Below are 19,222 nucleotides of genomic sequence, written 5' to 3' on the forward strand. Positions count from 1 at the left end.
GGGAGACCACTAGGAAGACCAAGGTTGCTATGGAGAGGCAGAGGCAAGCAATGGCAAGCCACCTCTGAAATCTCTTCCCTTGAAAACCCTATGGAGTCACCATAAGTCAGCTGTGACTTGGTATCATACGTGTACACAAGAGTGAGTGGCCTCCTCTATCTATGCTTTCCTGTAGAGAATATAAATCACTGAAATGCACGAAGCATCTTCCTTTAGGAAGGTTATGTTCAACTGTTACAAGGTCTATGATCATCTCAGTGGCAGTCCTTTTTCAGTGAAATGGCCTGCCAGATGAGGTGTGCAGATCTACCTCTCTGATGAGGTCTAGAAAGTTTTAGAAGGCTGCTATTCCCCAACAAGCTTTTAGAATCTAACCAATACTGAATGAGTAACATTTAATAAAATTTCTCTTGAGCAGTTATGAAAGTTGTGAACATTTATATATTACTTCTCTGATTTAAACTCAAGTAGTTAATAGTTTAGGGCTGAATTTTTAGTGCTAATAGAGGAGAACGCTTGTAGTATGTGGATAGGTTATTGGTTGGTTCAATTTGTTTTGCTGTAGCATGTAATATTGTTTTGATCGCCTTTGAAGCCACTTCAGATAAACTAAAATGTGATGTATACATTTTTAAAAAATAAGCAATGTAGTCAGCTTACTGAACAGTTTCACCCAAATCTGATTAATGAAAACCAGCCAATTAATTTACTTTGCCAACGTGTGTGTGTGTGGGGGGGGGGGGAATAACATTCTAGGAACATGCTGAAAAAATACGTAACTACGCCCCCTTTCTTTTATCTAAAACCTAATAAAAGGCCAGCTTATCAATGCTTTCTTCAACCAAAAGTGTTTCGACAGAGTGCCTGGAAGAGTATGAGAGTGTCTGAGAGGAACCATAGATTTATTAACAAGCTAAAAAACAAGTGTGTCCTTGAGCCATTAGCCAATCAGGCTTAAGGAGAAGTTTCACTTGATCCAAGTAGTCATCAAAACCTAAGACTGAAGCAGCCGTCCATTGCAGAGATCTCAACAAAAAATGTACTGGAAACAAATCTGTCCCACCCAATACAGTGGCCAGGATTTAAAGAACTCTGAAATAAGTTCCATGTGCCCAATACTTTATCTCCACAAAACAGCAGCCCCACATGCTGCACAGAAAACTACAGCTGAGAGACTATTTCAAAAGCAATCCATGACACAATATGAGGGTCTGCTGCCCAAAGCTTTAAAAAAAAACCCACCTTTGCTGTCTTAAAGTCAGACTTCAATTCCAGCCTGTTTTCAGCGAGAGCACTCTTCATTAGCCCAGAGGAGAATATGTGGTAAGAAAAGGCACACAGAGCTTGGTAGGAAAACCCTCTTCCTGACCACAATGTACAGATTACAATACTCTATTTTAGACATTTATCTGATGTTTGGCTTGAAACAAAGTTTTTCTGTAGCGCACAGAAACCTTGTAATCTCCAAGATATTAATAAGCAATGTGAAAAACGCACACACCCTGCTCAGCTATTTTGTAACTACAAAAAAACACAACCCACTGTTGTTCTGCTTATTGCACTTTGATCCACTGCTGTTTAACACAAGAAAATAACTATAGAGTAGACCCACACTGTAACATGTGCAAAACACAAAATGCTTTAGATTCAGCGCACTGCTGTACATCACTCAACCACAGAAAGCCACTAATGCAGAGAATTTCAGCTCTAACTCAATCTTTTAAAGTGAATTCACACAGTACAGGCCTTTTGAAAAATTAAGCAATGGAAGTTCTGGTTACACCCCTAACTTGGGAACAGCCTGAGTTTTAACAGACATGCAAATATAAGTTATAACCACTAATTGTTTGCATTTTTGTCATAAGTTACTGTGCGGCCACCCAAATAAAATGATACAATCAAATTCTTTGAAAATGAAAAAAGCTGAAGCAGCAATGTATCAATCAAGTCCCGGCAGCAAGGATCTCTCATGCCCTAGAGTGCTATGAATCTACACACACACACACACACACACAAAATGCCCTGATGACATTCGTCAGGTGCAAAGGATCCTTGAGTTCATGCCCACAAAATGACTCAGAAGGATTTCCAGTACTTAGGAGGTTGAACTGCACAGCCCGGTATACCTCTTTGCCCCTCCCATGGTATCTTTTGCCAGGGAGGACACCGAAAGGCTAAGCTATAACTATAAATGTGTAACTTCACAACTTGTTCATAGTACTCTTGGTCAAGCACAAGAAAGAGGAGGGGCAAAGCTAGAGGAAGAGCCCTTCGTTTGCATAGCAGAAGGTCCCAGGTAGACATGGGCACAGAACGGGGGGGGGGGGGAATGAACCATGTGGTTCATTTTCACGGAACACAAACCACAAATTAGCCAAACTTGAGCCGGTTCCGAACTGGTTCAAGGTTCAAGGGAGCCCAGAACGGGCACCTTCATGCTCACAGCAAAACTAGACTTTCCCAATGTCCAATACCCACCAAATTTGCAGGGGAAATAGTCCTCACTGTACTCTAAAGACCCCCCAGGTTTCAGGGAGCTTGAACCCCAGGAAAGACATGATCCATGGGTCCCCCCTTCATGTCATTTTTCTCCTCACAGTAGTAAAAACTGGAGTGTCTGCTGGCAGCTACTTTGAGGGGCTGGCCCTTTTCCTGGCTGGATGGGCCAGAGTGGGAGCTCTCTAGTTCGCAGGGACAGCTGCCAATCAAGCATGGAGGCCTCAGATTGGGGGAAACCAAAAGACTGTCACCATTGCCTGGGCAATGGATTGAATGGCACAAAGTATCTGGCATCCCAAACCAGCAACGGAACGGAATGGTAGGAAAAGTCGTTTGTTCCGTAAAAACGCGGACCCACAGAATACGTTTCTTTGAAAATGAACCAGCCATTCCGTTCGGAATTTTGTTCCGTGGTTCGTTTCGTGCCCATCTCTAGTCCCAGGGCATCTCCACCTAAAGGTCTCAAGTAAAAGCACTGGGGGAAAAACTCCACCTGAAATCTTGAAGAGTCACTGGCAGATAGAGCAGACCATGCTGGGCCAGAGGAACATGGTACAGCTTTACATATTTGTACAATACATTGCCCCAGCAATGTTCTCCTTCTCTGTACCCAATCAGCAGCCACGAAGGTTACAGAGAAAAAGACAAAGTCACAGAAGAAGACAGTAAAGATCCTTCTCAGAACAAGTTTTCCAAGATAAACATAATGGCCAAGTTCAAAAGAAAATAATTGGAAAATCTACACTGCTCAATACACATCCAGCTCTCCATAGCTAATTATATCAGTGAGGAAATAGGACCAGCGCTCATTTGTTAGTTTAAACTGCAAATGAGATACAGGACTGAGTGCTCACATGGCAGCATTCCACTAAACTCCCACTGGAAAGGATCACTGGCCTTCTTAAACACTTGTGGAACTTGTTTGTTTAGCATTAAAAAGGTCAGGTTAATGACGCTAGCTTTGGTGGGTAGCCATGTTGGTCTGCAGTAGAACTCTGAAAATCATGTTGGCCTCTAAAGTGCCACTTGACTCAAACCTAGATTAATGACACTGCACCATAAACTCACCAGACTGCTCAAAAAAGAACACTGCCAGTAAATTTGCGACCCAGAAATCGTAAATGTAGAAGGACTTAGAGCAGCTGATTTAAACTGTGAATTTTCTAATGGGGCATCATTGAGCACCATTCTGGAAAAGAAAGGCATGTTTTTGGAGAATGAACCACACCCTGGTTTCTCAATGCAGCGTGTGAGGGAAAGTGTGTGTGAGAGAGCCCAAGGCTTGTTTGGCCAGAGAACTAATCTTGTCAGTCCTTAGGCTAATACACAGCCTGCCCCCCCTCTCCTTTTAAACTGCTCCCAAATTATGGTAGCTCCAACCCAAGAGTTATTATTTATTTACTTCATTTATACCCATCTTTCTCCCCAAGGGGCACCCAAGGTGGCTTGCATAATTCTCTCCTCCTTTTTATCATCACAACAATCATGTGAGGTAGGTTAGGCTGAGTGTGTGATACTGGCCCAAGGTCACTCTGCAAGCGACCACGACAAGAGTGGGAATTCAAACTTCCCAGATCCTAGTCTGATACTCTAACCACTACACTTCACTGACTCTCATGCTGGCTCCATCATGCATGAAGCCAAGAAGTCTTCAATCTTGGCTCCATACATGATGAGAGGAGAAATGGAGGACACACTTCCGGATGTAAGCCAGGTTCAAGCTTGACACAAACAGCCTCCAGTTATGCAGCCCAATTCACTTTACACTGGAAGGGCAAACAGTGTAAGGTATGAGCAAATCACACAATTGCTTGTAGTGAGGCAAAAGTATATGCAATGCACACTGGACACATTTGCCCCTATACTAAGAACAAACAGAATGAATGCACTTCTTCCAGCGCGTCTGTGACCCATGGAGTGCTTCTGGCAAATTTATCTCCATGGGGGCCAGAAACAATTTATTTAATTTTCAACAGAAAGATCACACACTGACAAACTATCAGGAGACTGTTACCTCCTCCCACTAGTCTCAGCTCAATGACAGGTTTTGTTTCCAAGTGCGGATTGCCCTTTTCCCCACCCCCCCACATACTTGGGCTATTTATCATTTCACATCAGAAAGCAATGCTGAAAGTGCTTTCCTTATCTCAAGTTGAACGAATGTGGATTACAAGGGACAGGATTAAAATAACAGATCTTGGAAGAGTATCAAATTTGAACAAAGCAAACTTTTTTGTTTTAAAACTGAACAGCATGACAGAGGATAATCTATCCTTTTATCATTGCCTTGAATTTCAAAGCCTACTAAATTCTTACAGACTATATCAAGAAATACAGCAGAGTATATAGTATCCTATAGAGATTACCACATTGAAAGCCAAGGACGCATTTACATTTTGCCTCTAGAGGAGCTGGTACAGCGGCATAAAAGGAACAGAATAAAAGAGTTCCACCACAAGAAAACCCCGCTTACGCAATCAAGGCTTCCTCTCCACCTTACTGTGTCTCAACTGTTTATACAAGAAGGCAAAAATCAGACACTGAAGCAAGAATAGAGCTCTAGATAACCAAACTTCTATTTCTTAATTCTCACCATGAACAAAAATATGAACCTTACTATTATTAGCCCCTTACATAGCCTCTGAAGTAGAGATAACAGGTTCAAGGACAGGAAAAGAAAAATATAAAGAGGCGCTGAAAATAAGGAGTCATTGGTGGAGTGACAAGATTGTAGTTGAAGGGCAATAAGGAGGCAAATGAGAAATGGTGCCTGGAAGCTGACAGCAGAGTACCAGGAAAAATAGAGATTGATGCTCATAAAACAAACAGAGGCAGGTCTGGTCCAGGTACATGTTCTAGGCTCTATTAAAGGGCACCACAAATCTAAACACCTATCATAAGATACATGATCTGCCGTGGAACACAATTATGTGCCATTCAATTTTTGCCCCTGGTTTCATTTGCTAATCATTGAACTGGATCCAGTACAAGGACCTTGCAAGGTCTGTGCAATGCTCCCCAGTATTCTGTGTTGCTGCCCAAGCCACAATTGTCCTATGACCCTGGAAACATTTCCTCAAGGTCAGAAATGGCTGATGGGAAGGAGAGGATAGGAATATCTGAGCCATCAGTGCTTTCCACTGATGGATCATGGTTTCCAACCCGCTGCTTCATAACCCTCCAATAGGGCACCCATGCCCAAGAAACAAAATGCCTTCCCAAGCCCACCTAAAAGTAAAAAATTACTGGAATTTTTCTGCATCCCATTCTGCTTTCTTTCACGTACCTTCCAGGCACTACATCACTGCATGTGCTTGGTCAAATGGTTGGTCAATCAATAAGAAGTTCTTTCTGAAAGTTGTTAATGGATCCATGCCTATGGCTGATTAGCTCTAGCAGCTAGGGAGCCTGCACAAATAACTATCTCCTTATAAGGCTTGGGCAACAGAGATTGGGGAGGAAAAATCTAATCCTATTGCAAGCATCCCAACTGCTTTATTTTAGGCATTGACATATCAGTACAACAAGTATGAATGTTCTGGACTGACAACTCGATTTACATCATTTGGGTTAGGTAAGACATTGTCTGGGGACATGCAAAATTGTAGCCATCAACCACATGCCTGAAATTAAGGAAGCCTCTTTTATGCTGGTCAGAGATCTAGAAATAATTCACTTACATACAATTAGATTCAATATTACAAAACTGTATGCTATGCAGCACAGGCCATGTGCTCCAAGCAGTAGTCTGTGCACTACCACCACGATAATGGATATAAACCAATTGCTGCTCAGTTATACTTGAAAAAAATGGAAATTGATCCTTTGATTCCTATGGTAAAGTGGGAATCAGGGCAGGGGTCACTGCACTGATCAACTACCACACTGGAACATAGGGTTCTTGTGCACAAGTCCCAGGTTCAAAACCCCAGGCACTAAGTTTAAACTAAGGAATCTCCCATTTCCTCTAAACCCAGACAATTTCAGCTGTTCCCTTTAAGCTTTTAAATAACAATAAAGAATTAAATATTATCATTTTAACTTATGTTCATTCATAGTTAGGAACACTTACATGTAAGCTCTCTTTATATCTTCAGTGACAGTTTACTGTTGTAGGGGGTTTTGTCTCCAAAGACAGTTGATAATAGTTTTTGCATGATTTAAATCCCAAATGCTTTCCTTTTAAAATGCATGAACATTTTCCAAAGAAACTCAAGTTAAGTTCAGGAGTTACATTTCCATCAAAGATAAAAAGAATAAAAGGTCTGTCTTATAAAATCAACTGCTTAATCATTTAATAGATTAATTCTGTCCTGCCCCATGTTTGCCAATTATTGCATTAGTTTCTATCAGTTTCAGTTCACCATTAGTAACAAAGCTGAACATTTGCCACCTGTATAGATAACAGTGTGGAGTAATTTCACTGTTACAGATAGGAGACTTGAAGAGCGCTTTCACACAACTAGCACATAATACATGCTGTATCAACGCTGTGGGTTCAGCATGGGTCTTTTGGCACATTTCACAACAGCAGTTATTGACATCATACACATGACTTTTTTAAGAAGTAATTCCTCCGTACTTTAATAGTTAACCCTAGGACCACATCAGGCCCACTGAGCCTTCGGGCAACTAAGCCTCCTCTTTCTTTCCCATCACAGCTGCAATACCACAGAGGTAATAATGATCAGCACTTTGGGGTCAGGAAGGAATTTTCCTGCAGGCCAAACTGACCAGGTATCCCAGAGGTGTTTTGCCATGTCTCTTTAGGATACTACATATGTGAAATGTTTTCAAAAATGGTCAGGCTACCCTTCAGTACACCTAAAGGTATTCTCATGCTACAGATATCTGTGGACATTTCACTGAATGGCGCTCATGCATGTGAATGCACAGTGGTACCAAGAACACATTACAGGGAATGCTAATGTTTACATGCAAGTATTTATTTTTTATGATATTACAGTATATCTCTTTGGTAGATTACATAATGCAAGTCAGTAAATCAACAGGATGAAGAGACATCTAATCACGCAATGCAAACAGGATTACAGAAACTTGAAAGAATTAAACATGGCATGTTAAATAATGCAAGAGATGGTACTAAGCAAGTAGCAATATAATGCAATGACAGCAAGATAAAAACATACAGCAACAGATGATATATACTGGTAGTATAGTCCACAGCTTTGTTCCCTCTGCTGTGTTGGTAGTTCCAGATAAATTCTTCAAATGTCAGAAAATCTAGAGAAATGCCAGTGCACTGTGAGTCACCTAAATGCGACCACCGGCATTCAATGATGAATCTCCAAATTGTAGGGAAATATAATTAGACAAGTGGGGGACCCACAAGGAGTTGCAGGAGGCATCTCATTTTCCACCACCACCTTGCCATGTCCTCTTACCTGCCCACACAGCCTCTCCTCTTTTCCTGCCTCTTTCTCTCCTTCCCACCCATTTTTGTCCGCCCTCATCTTCACCTCCCCTCCCAGCAGCCCCTCCTCTATGGCCCAGTTGTATGGTGCTGGCTGAATCAGGCTCAGTTGCATGGTGGCGAATCTACAAGGACTTGTAGTGGGGTACTTCACTTTTCTCTGTATCCCCCTCCCTACACTATTTCATAGAATCATAGAGTTGGAAGGGGTCCTACAGACCATCTAGTCCAACCCCCCTGCCTAATGCAGGAACAGCCAAAAGCATCCCCAACAAGTACTTGTCCAGCTGCTCCTTGAAGACTGTCAATGAGGGGAAACCCACCACATCAGTCAACAGCCAATTCCACTGCTGAATTACTCTTAACTTGAAGAATTGTTTCTTAACATCCAGCCAGTACCTTCCTTCCTGTAGTTTAAACCCATTATTTTGAGTCCTATCCTCCACTGCCAACAAGAACAGCTCCCTTCCGTCCTCAAAGTGACAGCCTTTAAAATATTTTAAAAGAATAATCATGTCTCCCTCAATCTCCTCCTCTCCAAACTGAACATTCCCAGGTCCCTCAGATTTTCCTTGTGGGGCATTGGTCTCCAGGCTCCCAATCATCCTGGTCGCTCTCCTCTGCACCTGTTCCAGTTTGTCCACATCCTTTCTGAAGTGAGGCTTCTAGAACTACACACAATACTCCAGGTGAGGCCTGATATCTTTCCCTTCTCCTGACAGCCTCCATATGCTCACTTGTCTCTACGTCCTTCTCTCCTTCAAACCTACTAAACATCTTTTACCTGTCTTTCCAATTTACTCATCTTCATCTATATTAATCTGCCTCATTTACATACTGCCTTTCTCCACAACGAGGACCCAAGAGCAGCTTACATCATTCTCCTTGCCTCTGTATTATTCCCACAATTACCCTGAGAGGAACATTAGGCTGGGAGTATGTGACTGGATCAACGTCACCCAGTGAACTTCCACAGCAAAGTGATGATGGGGGGGGGTGCTGTTGAAGGTGGGCTTGGCCGAGTCATTCTTAAAGCTATAGGGGTTCCTTTTATCATTTTTGTTTTTAAAAACCCAATATATAGTTTTTTAGATCTGCAAACCTGGAGCATTTGTCAGGTGTGTAGGAAGATCTGTCTTGTCCATTCATGGCTCCAGTCTCTGGATTTAAGCATTCACAGATCAGGGCCAGTTGACTATTAGTATATAAGATATTTATATCCTACTTTCCCCTACTAGAAACCCAAAGTAGCTTACAACATTGTTTTCACTTCCTTCATTTTATCCTCACAACCACCACCCTGTGAGACAAGTAAAATTGAGAGGATGCGTGGTTCAAGGTCACCCAGTGAGATTTCACAGCACAGCGAGGATTCAAACCTTGGTCTCCTAGATCCTAGTCTAACATTTGATCATTATAAGATGCTGGGTTTTGGATTTTTTTTAAGAGTCAAAAATTTCATCTGAAAGTGTCAGCATTCAGAAGTTGACTGGATGCTGGCGGCCTCCAAGGGTAGGCCCAGCAATAGCAGCAGGGTGGAAGCAGGTTTCTTCATATGGTAGATGACACACATGGCCTGCTCTGTCCAAAAAAGAAAACCAGCTCACTATGCAGGGCAACTTAAGTTGTCTATATTGATCACACACAATTACTAAGAGAGATAAATTTCTGTACTGGCTACCCATTTAGCATTCCTATTACTTCGAAGTCCTTATCCCTGTATTGCATTTCCCCAACTCAACTTCAATGAGTATAGTATCCACATACATATAACTATGCTGTCAAAATTCATCATGCCTTGGCAAAAAAGCTGTAACATATATCATAGCAGTTTTTTAAAAAAGCAACAGCTGGATTACCCAAAACATGCAAGAGTTTACTTTAGATGCTTTGCTATGTGGCCAAATAACTTAGACATGTAAAAGTGGGTTCTGTAGTTTTTCATTTATTCTCAAAACATTCACTGACTAACATTTGCATCCCAGGAGGCAATGTTCTTCCCATCCCTTCCTGCTTATTTATCTGACCAGGAGGTCAGCAACCCCAGTCTCTCAGCAGTCACCTGCAGGACACATGGTCTGCAGCAGAACGCCCTGCAGGCATGTTTAACCCAAGGTTGCAAGGCAAGGCTTCCTTCACCTCCAACGATCTGTTGATTATACAAAGGCTATTTGGGGGCAAACTTTTTTATGTTCCTGATCAGAATTATCGCTAATTCTGCTTCTATCCAAAAGCACAGGCACCACATGATCAAGAGCCACTTTACAAAGTGGCTCTTCAAGGGCACTCTTTGCTCTGATAGTACTGTCAGTCCATTTGCTACTTGCTTGGAACAACTGGTTGCGCCTTCTGGCTTTTAACAATGATAAAATTACAAGACAGGACAGCACAGACTATGAGTGCATTTGCTACTCTTGTCTTCTGTCTGCAAATGCCCTCTCTCTCTTTTCTGCCATTAAGGCCAAAAGAGGACATCGGCTCCCATCACAGAGACACACCTCTCTGCTCCAGCAGAGAAAGGCCAGTGCTGAAGCAACTATGCACCCCCTCCCCCCTGCTATCTAAGGAACTCATAACATTTCCTCAGACAGGGAAATTAACATAGATGGTGCCTTTACCAAGTCAGATCATTGGTATCAAAGCTAGTGTTCTCTACTCTAGCTGGCAGTGGCTTTCCAGGGTCTGGAGTAGGGGACATTCACATAATCTATTGCCTTATCCTTTTAAACTGGGAGATGCTGAGGACTGAACTTGGGATCTTCTGCATACAAAGCATGTGCTATATCTGAGCTATAACACCACCACCCCCATACAAGCATCCAAGACTTATTCCAAAGATACAACAATGTTCCTTTCTATTTTTTAAAAAATAATTTTCTGGCACTGACTGACAAGGTGGCAAGATTTCAATGAGAGAAAAGTTCTACGACCTACACTGCTACCACTTTCCCTCATTAGTTCTAGCTCTCTGTTCCATAATATTCCCTCATATCAAAAGGCATATGGGCTAAGGGATCAGATAAAAATTCATGAACATTTTGGCAACACAGAAAAAGCACCAATGACATTCTCTTTTGGAAAGAGTGACTGCTATACTCACTCAAAATGTGTAGTATGAAGCAAGACAATCTACATCATTTTAGAATTTCTGTATATAGCATAGAAATATTTCCAGTGATTCATTTTTCATTTAAATGTGATTTTTCTCCACAATATGCTCTTACATGTACAATGATAATGTGGCAATGAAGTGTTGTGTTTTCAATGTTATCCAGTATCCAAATACATAGCTAGCTCTCACATGCTAAGCACTTTGCAACTCTCTCTCTAGTACAGGGGATATTTATTTTTCATTGGGAGAAAACGAAGACTTTCATACATCCAAATTTCATAAATATGACAAATTATAAATGAAGCATTTTTATTAAAGTCATAAAATAAGTTTAGGGTCAATAAGAAAGCACATATAATATATATTTCAACGTTCTCTCAACTTTCCTTTTTTTCTCCTAAGCAGGTTTTCCCCCCAATTGAGAAATCCTCTCTATTCCTGTCAAACTCTCCCTGCTGTCACATTAATGTCCTGCCACTTCCCTATGTTCTTCAAAAGGGAACGTCTGCTTCGCAGCTCCGTGCTTTATAGTGGTTGCTTACTTCGTGATTGATTATTTCGGTATTGACTTGGAATTCAGACTTGACTTACTCTTCTTCTGACTGATTTGGACGGATTTTGGACTTGGTGTGTATTGACTCGGACTGTTATTCGACGACGCGTATTGCTGAACCCCTTAAACATGGCCTCTAAGGCCTTATGCAAGCACTGTGCTCAGTGCCAGATGAAGATGGCCCAAACAGATGGGCATGATCTGTGCCTTTTTTGCCTTGGGGAGGGTCATATTGTCCCAACGTGTAAGATCTGCCAGAAGTTTACCCATAAGGCCAGACAGGAAAGGTCTGCGCGCTTGAAGGCGTCGCTGTGGCAGAAAGTGTTGGATGGAGATGAGACTCCCAGACCCCCTTCGGTGGCGGGAAAAACTCAGTTGTCCTCCCCAAAGGCTGCCCTTAGCTCCTCAGCCAAACGGCATTCACTAGCGGGCTCTGTGGCCTCTGCTAAGTCGGTGTCGACATCTCGACCGGCAAGTATAGCAGTATCAAAAGCGGGTTCACAAGTGGCGATGTCTCCAAAATTGCCAAGAGAAAAGGCGTCGTCGAAGTCGGATCCGAAGAAGTCGGTTTCGGGATCGGATCCGATGGTGTCGGATCCTACCTGCCTGTCGACTCTGACGCCAGATCCGAAGGCTACTGTGGTTCTGAGACCACACACCGCTGGCAAGAAGTCTTCCACCAAGAGGGCGTCGAATCCGAGAGCCAGCTCGGAGCTGCCGTCAAAAACTGCCATGAAGCGATACACATAGATGAAACCTTTCTGAAGTATAGCGTAAGTAATTAACACATCTTTAGCAACATCTAACTACCCAGTAGGAGTGTATCTACATCAGCAGACAGTACCCAGTAGCCTAGTTTGTGGAAAGCCAGGAGAGTGGGAGCTTTCCTGACTTCCTCAGGTAGGCCATTCCTCAAGGTGGGGGCTGGCCTGCGCCTGCACAGTCCCATGTGTGGAGGCACAGAAGAACAAAGATGAATATATATATTTCAACTTTCTCTCAACTTTCCTTTTTTTCTTCTAAGCAGGTTTTCCCCCCAATTGAGAAACCCTCTCTATTCCTGTCAAACTCTCCCTGCTGTCACATTAATGTCCTGCCACTTCCCTATGTTCTTCAAAAATTTAATTCTGAATAAAAGTATATGTGGGGATCACAAAGCACTTGTGTAAAAACTCTCCAATTCATTAGTTTTTAAATTTTAGAGATGTTTTGAAAGACACATCAGAGAGATCTACACCACCTTCATAAACCCATCAGGTGAAAAATATAACCCTCAGAAGCCAGACAGCAAGAAAGCTTCATTACCTGCTACTTCTTGACCTAGTTCCTCAATGTCTTCCAATACAATTAAGCTGATTTAAACACAAATGACATACTCAACAGAAGGTACTGAAGTTACGTGATGTCCTGCACAACAAGCCAAAGCCAATATGATCACTGAATGTATATCTAAACTTAGGACTTTCTGTATACAGGTGGCATTCTGTAGACAGTAGAAATGTATGCTTTCAAAGTGAGTATTTTTCCCTCTTCGGGGAATTTTTATATATTTTATAATACTTGTAGGCTGGCATTTAGGTAGCTCAACTATAAAAAGGAAATTGACTGCAATAAAAATTACATTAAAACCAACATAATATTTGAAACAAACACATCATCGGGCACAATAAAGTCAAGTGCCCCTCAATCAATCAGTTCATCCCTACAGACCTTCCAGAATAAAAGTCTCTTCAGCTTAGTTCAGAGGCCTGTAGGCATGGCACTAGACTCACCTCCTGATGCAGAGAGTTTAGGAATCTGAGGCAATGATTAAAAAACTCCTCCCATGCACTCCAACAAAGCCAAGTACCACGGCTTTCCAAGCCTTCAGTTCCAATAAAATGAGCTTTTGGACAAGAGTTCACACTTTAGAAAATGTTCATCTTTAAGGTGCCACAAGATTCCTATTTGTCATGATACAGATTTAGGCATCCACATATCACTACACAGCATAGTAGGGCATTGGTTCAATGAAACCAACTATTTCTTGTTTATTTTATTAAATCATTTCTAAGCCACCTTTCCACCCAACTTAGGGACACCAAGGCAGCAAATAATCAAAAAATTAAAACAAAATTAAACATTATAAATACATGAAAAGAATTAAAACAAAACACATAAACACAAATAGGAGCAATGATCAATGAGAAACTGTGAAGCAACACCAGACAAAATAGAAAAGTCTTCACCTGCTGGCAGAAGACAGTAACAGAAGGGGACAGAATAATCTCCCAGGATAGGGAATTCCACAACCAAGAAGGCCATTTCTCAGGCTGCCAACCATCTAGCCTCAGATGAGTTGGCACCTGAAACAGGGCTTCTGAAGATGACCGTTATGGTTTGGTAGAAGGAAGTCCTTAAATTATGCGGGCCTCAAGCCACACACGGCTTTAAAGATTAATACAAGCAACATGAATTGGGCCCAGAAGCAAACTGGGAGCCAGCGTACATGGAACAAGACTGGAATGATATGGTCCCTACAATTCACCTCAACCAGAATTGGTGCAATATCTTATACCAATTGGAAAGGCACTCTTGATTCTTCCTTCCTGCAGCAGCCCCAAACACCCCCCAATGCTGCTCCAGGTGAACAGGGGATCCCAGGAATTGCCTGAGGGGATTAGAAGTCTCCCACGGGGAGGGGAGGCACCAAAAATCACCCCATTGATGGGTGGCCTTAGGCCAGTCACACACCACCAGTGTAACCTACTTCAAAGAGTGATTGCGAGGATAAAATGGAAATAATGATGTAAAATACTCTGGGTCTCCAGTGGAGACAAAGTCAGGGTATAAATGAAAGAACTAATTAATCAGTGATATAAGAAGTAATTTTAGTTAGATTTTACATTAGATACATGCTATAACTACTAGTTATTGTGGATAATAAATCAAGATATTTATAGCAACATGCCTGGAAGTCAGCCAAACTAGGAAGAGAAGAACTGGGGGGAGAGAAATGCTCCCATGTTTTTTTATCTTTATTCTGTAGGGACCCTAACAACAAGATTTAAAATAGTAAAGTGGGGGGGGGGGAGAAACACCAAGCTTTATAGTCTGTCAAATGTGGTATGAAATAATACCCCAAAACCACCTGCCTACAAGATGCCTATTTTGGAAAAGAGGAGGCCAAAACAAATTCTTATTGCTGTAAAGATTCGAGGAGGTCTATTTTAGTCTTTTACATATTGCAAACAAAGTGCTCACCTGCTACAGGAATGCTACAGAAAAACTTCTGTAGTCTGCCCACAAATGTACGTTCCAATGAAACAGTAATAAAATATGGGACCCAAATGGAAAAATGCTAAAATTATTGTTACTATTCCTCTTCTCAATTCTTATTTCATTGCTTTATTTTAAAGGGGGGACCCCATGCCCCTCTTATTTTTTAAATGTGCTAATCAAAAGCTTGTCATTTTCCCCCTCTTGTGTACTTAAACAAAAGGAAAAAGTTGCATTTAGGCCTTGTAGTTCTGCCAGCTATAAGAAAACAGTAGCAACCCTGAAGGCCTTGTCCTTAACCAAGGATGAGAAACCTCAATCCACCGCACCATTTCCTATCACTGACACCAAGAAGTCTTAGCTTCCCAACATTTCCTCCCAATCCTTCACATTTCTTTTCAAAAAAACATCTAAGAACAGCTATGCTGCATCAGTGAAGGTCCAAACCAGCCCAACATTGCAATGTCAGCCACCATCAGTCTCTGGAAGACCACAAGGGAACCCTCCCTTGTTTATTCCCTACATCTGATATTCAGAGATCCACCTCCTCTGTACATGGGAAGTTTCATTTAACTGGCGTGGTTAATTAATGAATACCCGCCACACACTGGGAAAGACAATAATGCTAGGAGAATTTGAAAGCAGCAAGAAAAGAGGACGACCCAACATGAAATGGATTGAATTGATAAAGCAAGCCACGGCCCTCAATTTTTAAGACTTGAGCAAGACTGTCAATCATCAGACTTGCAGAGATTGTTAGTTTGTCATATGTCAGAAGCGATTTGACAGAATATAACACACACGGGGATTTTAAGTTCTTAGATGGAATCACTTTGAAGTAAGTTCTGTTCTTGTCTTTCTGCAACACTAACAATAACGTACAGAGAAGCATGAGCTTGTTGTACATGCCAAAAAGTTGAAGACAATAATGCTGTTGACAATATGTTTTATTAATTTGAATGGCAAAGCTTCATCCCCATCCCCCAAAATTCTAACTGCACCAATAAATCAACTCTTTTCTTTATATCTGACTCATGTCTTGAGAGGTTTTTAAATATGAAAGATGTATATACATCCGGTAACATATGAATGAATCAAGTCTCTGTGTCTGGCAATTGAGGAACTAGATGTAAGTGAGCCAAATGAAGCTGAAATTAAAACACACAACAATAGCTGAGAAGTCCAGTGACTTGGGGCGGGGTGGAGAAATCTCAGTCATCACTAAAGTCAAACTTGCAGTAGGCCACTGGAAACACATTAAAATCAACACAATCTTCCAAACACAAACTTACCAAAGCAGCCAAGAAAGTTTTTATAGCACTAGGGATGTGCAATTCAGCTCAGGAATACCATATGTACCAGAAAAATACATACCTGGATTTATTTGAGTATATCTGGATATATATAGCATATTCTGATATATTTGGATAAATTGGTGTTTACTTAATTATCTGGTTATATCTGAAAAGCTGTTGCAGGCTTCCCAGGAAATAGCGGAGGTGGGGGGGGGGAGGCAGTATTACTGTGGGCATGTTTGTGTCAGCATTGCTTGCTTGCCATTTTCTGATCTGACTGATGCCTTGATATTACTGGCTTACTAGGTTGGATGCTAGGATTCTCTGGTTTGGTTCTGCTGGGCTTGCAAGAATGTCCCTTGTTTTAGTTTGGTTCTGGTGAGATTCTACGTTTTGACATTGGTTCTGGTGCAGTTGGGCCTGGGTTCTGCCTGGCACCTTTGAGTGACATGGGTTCTGTTGGGCTTGTAACAGTGTTCCTTGCTTCACTTTGCTTCTGCCAATATTCTCTGGTTTGACATTGTTTCTGCTGGGTTTTGTTGGTTCAACTTGCATTGGGACTGGCTTTTGGCCACAGTTGCCCCTGTGTGTTTGGTTAAGGTTTCTTTGTCATGGAAATCCTTGGAATTGTTTCTCCCATAGGAAACAGTAGAGAGTGGCAGGGGGCTCTTTGTTCAGGAGTCCACAGAATTAGACAGCTAGGTCCAATCTTCGTGAAACTTACAGGAAGGACTAGGTTTCCTGTAATTTTAGTGGTTTGCTTGAAAAAAGAAAAACAGTTTCCCCAACTGGGAATAATGGGTCAAATATATTTGGGCTTCCTGAATAAAAACCAAGTCTAAATACTACATTGCACCCAAATATCACCAGTGGTTGCTGGCAGGCCTAGCCTAAACGAACGCTCCCTAAACAGCTTTGAAAAGTTTGTAGAAAGTACTGTTCTGTCTGTGCATGACCCCAATCTCCAAATTTAAGTAGCCACAGATGGAGTCATGTCGAACCACAGATGGAGTCATGTTGAGACTTCTCAATCCAGTTCAGGCATCTGATGAATTAAGCTGCCCTTTAATGTAACGAAATGAAAGTTAAAGACCAACACACAGGCACTCACCCAGTTGCTTGTGACAACTGAGGATTACATCTAGGCAAGGAACCTTGTCTTAGCTGATTTTTCCCCTTCTTATAGACCACTGATATGTCACAAAGATTACAGTCGAAGCAAAACAGTATCAGGTTAGGGGAAAATTGCTTGAATATATTAACTACTGCAGACTTTTTGAAAAGCTGATCACAGTCAAATCCAGCTGAGCAACTCTGACACACACTTGAGTGAAGCTTGCTAAACTGAACACTGGCAAGAATTCACAAAAAGGGAAGTACCAAAGAAAGCCAGCCTTAGTAAACAAAGGGGGTGCCCATGAGGCATGCACAATCATGGCCAAGATCACACAGCTATCTAAATTGTTACAGATTTGTGTTGGCCCTAACTATAAGAAGAAACAACCTCATAAACACTGACATAGCTTTTTAGAAGGCTCAGTGTTCAAGCACTGATGCTTTGCCACTGCTAATGAAGGGCAACACCCCCTACCTTTGTAACTAAGAGCAATAATTTAAACTATATTTATTTACTAGTTTTTAAAGGCCACATTTAAGTAAAATACTTGTTTTCTTGCCTATGCTGGGCATCCATCTCTTTCCCTCTGTATCAGTACATTCAGGTTTATAATCCCAGAAACAAGTTGCACCATGCCAATGGTAGGAGTAAGGGAAAACAGATCTGCCCCACTTCTCTTAGGCCAGGTCTGAAGGCCTGAAGTACCAAACATGATACTTCACATATCAACATCTGGGGAATGAAAATAATTACACAAAAGCGTTTAAAGGACCAGGACCCTGACTGGAAAAAATTATACAGGCATAAACATAGATTATCAAAAGTAAGAAGGTAGCATTCACCCAGCATATGGTTTACGGCTTCAGAAAACCAAAAGTCTATTTCTGAAAGAAAACTGCAAGGCGAGCTTGCTCCCACAAACGTTTTGTTACTTGCTTGGTTTTGACTACCAACGGGATTGAGCCCCATTTCAAACGTGCAAGAATTAGCAGGCCGCAAGGGGGCGGGGCTTGCAATCCGGACAGGCGACCGCAAACACAAGGCACGCAGAACAGAGCTGCAGCTGAGCGGAGAGCCGCGGGAAGGACCACCACGCCTCCTCTCCTCTGCAGCTGCCCTCAGTCAAGACATCACAGCCGCGTTCCGCACCAAGCAATCCGAAAGAGGCAACGTGTCTCAAACACTGCGAGCGAGTCCAAAGAGCCCCCCCCCTCCGCCCTGAACGGGACAGCACAGCTCGGAGAGCGCCCATCCGCACTAACCGAGTCAGAGGCTCTGCTTCCTCGGGTTTTTCTCCGCTATCCAAACGGAGACACCACCCCTCGCTCATGCCTCTTGCAAGAACAGCTAGAGACGAGGCAATGCATAGGAAACGCCCCCTCGCGTGCACCGGGACGCGGCCACATCCCCCCCCCCCAAGCCAGGCGCTTCCTTTCCTGCCTTGCATTCACTGAGGAAAAGATGCCTCCTCTGCACAACCACGAAACCTCAGCCCTCGACGCCTCGCACCCGAGCGCGGACTGCACACCCCCCCCCCCCGGGCCACCAGAAAGCATTACAGGCTCTGCCAACGTGCCGTGCCAGAAGATTGCAGCTCTCCCCTCACTCACCCAGCGAAGCGCCGAGTTCCACCCCTGCTCCTGGTATCGGCTGCAACACCCACCTCACAGCACCACGAGGTGCAGCGCTTGTTTACCAACTCGCCTGCCTCCTCGGCTTCAGGCCTGGCACCAAGCCCCGCCCCTGTCGCCTCCGATTGGCTCCCCCGAAGCCGCCACGTCCCTGGGGGACCGTTGGCCAGGATTAGCGCGAGAACGGATCGGGCTGCCCGCGAAGAACGTGCTGGGCCCGTGCGCTTCGGGTCCCAGCCAATGAGAAGACTGGGCGGAGGAACCTTTGGCCAGTAGGCAGGCGGTGCTGCCGGCGTCCATGTTGGGTTTGGGTGCGCTCGGCT

At 42.8% G+C, this 19,222-nt stretch overlaps 1 protein-coding gene across 4 annotated transcripts in view; it reads right to left on the minus strand.

The window, feature by feature from the left end:
• COQ8A (coenzyme Q8A) overlaps window positions 1-18,984 on the minus strand; it is a 60,250-nt gene extending 41,266 nt beyond the window's left edge. Inside the window, exon 1 of one of the 4 annotated variants that reach the window (XM_054979373.1) lies at window positions 18,879-18,984. The gene's annotated coding sequence lies outside the window, so the exon portion shown is untranslated. Of the gene's footprint in view, window positions 1-1,242; window positions 2,306-18,530; window positions 18,604-18,878 lie in introns of those variants that run through there. The other 3 variants (XM_054979403.1, XM_054979393.1, XM_054979383.1) reach the window with 3 other exon arrangements.
• Window positions 18,985-19,222: the final 238 nt, after the last annotated feature.

This window comes from Eublepharis macularius, chromosome 1, assembly GCF_028583425.1.
Source record: "Eublepharis macularius isolate TG4126 chromosome 1, MPM_Emac_v1.0, whole genome shotgun sequence".
In the NCBI taxonomy this organism is placed as follows: Eukaryota; Metazoa; Chordata; class Lepidosauria; order Squamata; family Eublepharidae; genus Eublepharis; species Eublepharis macularius.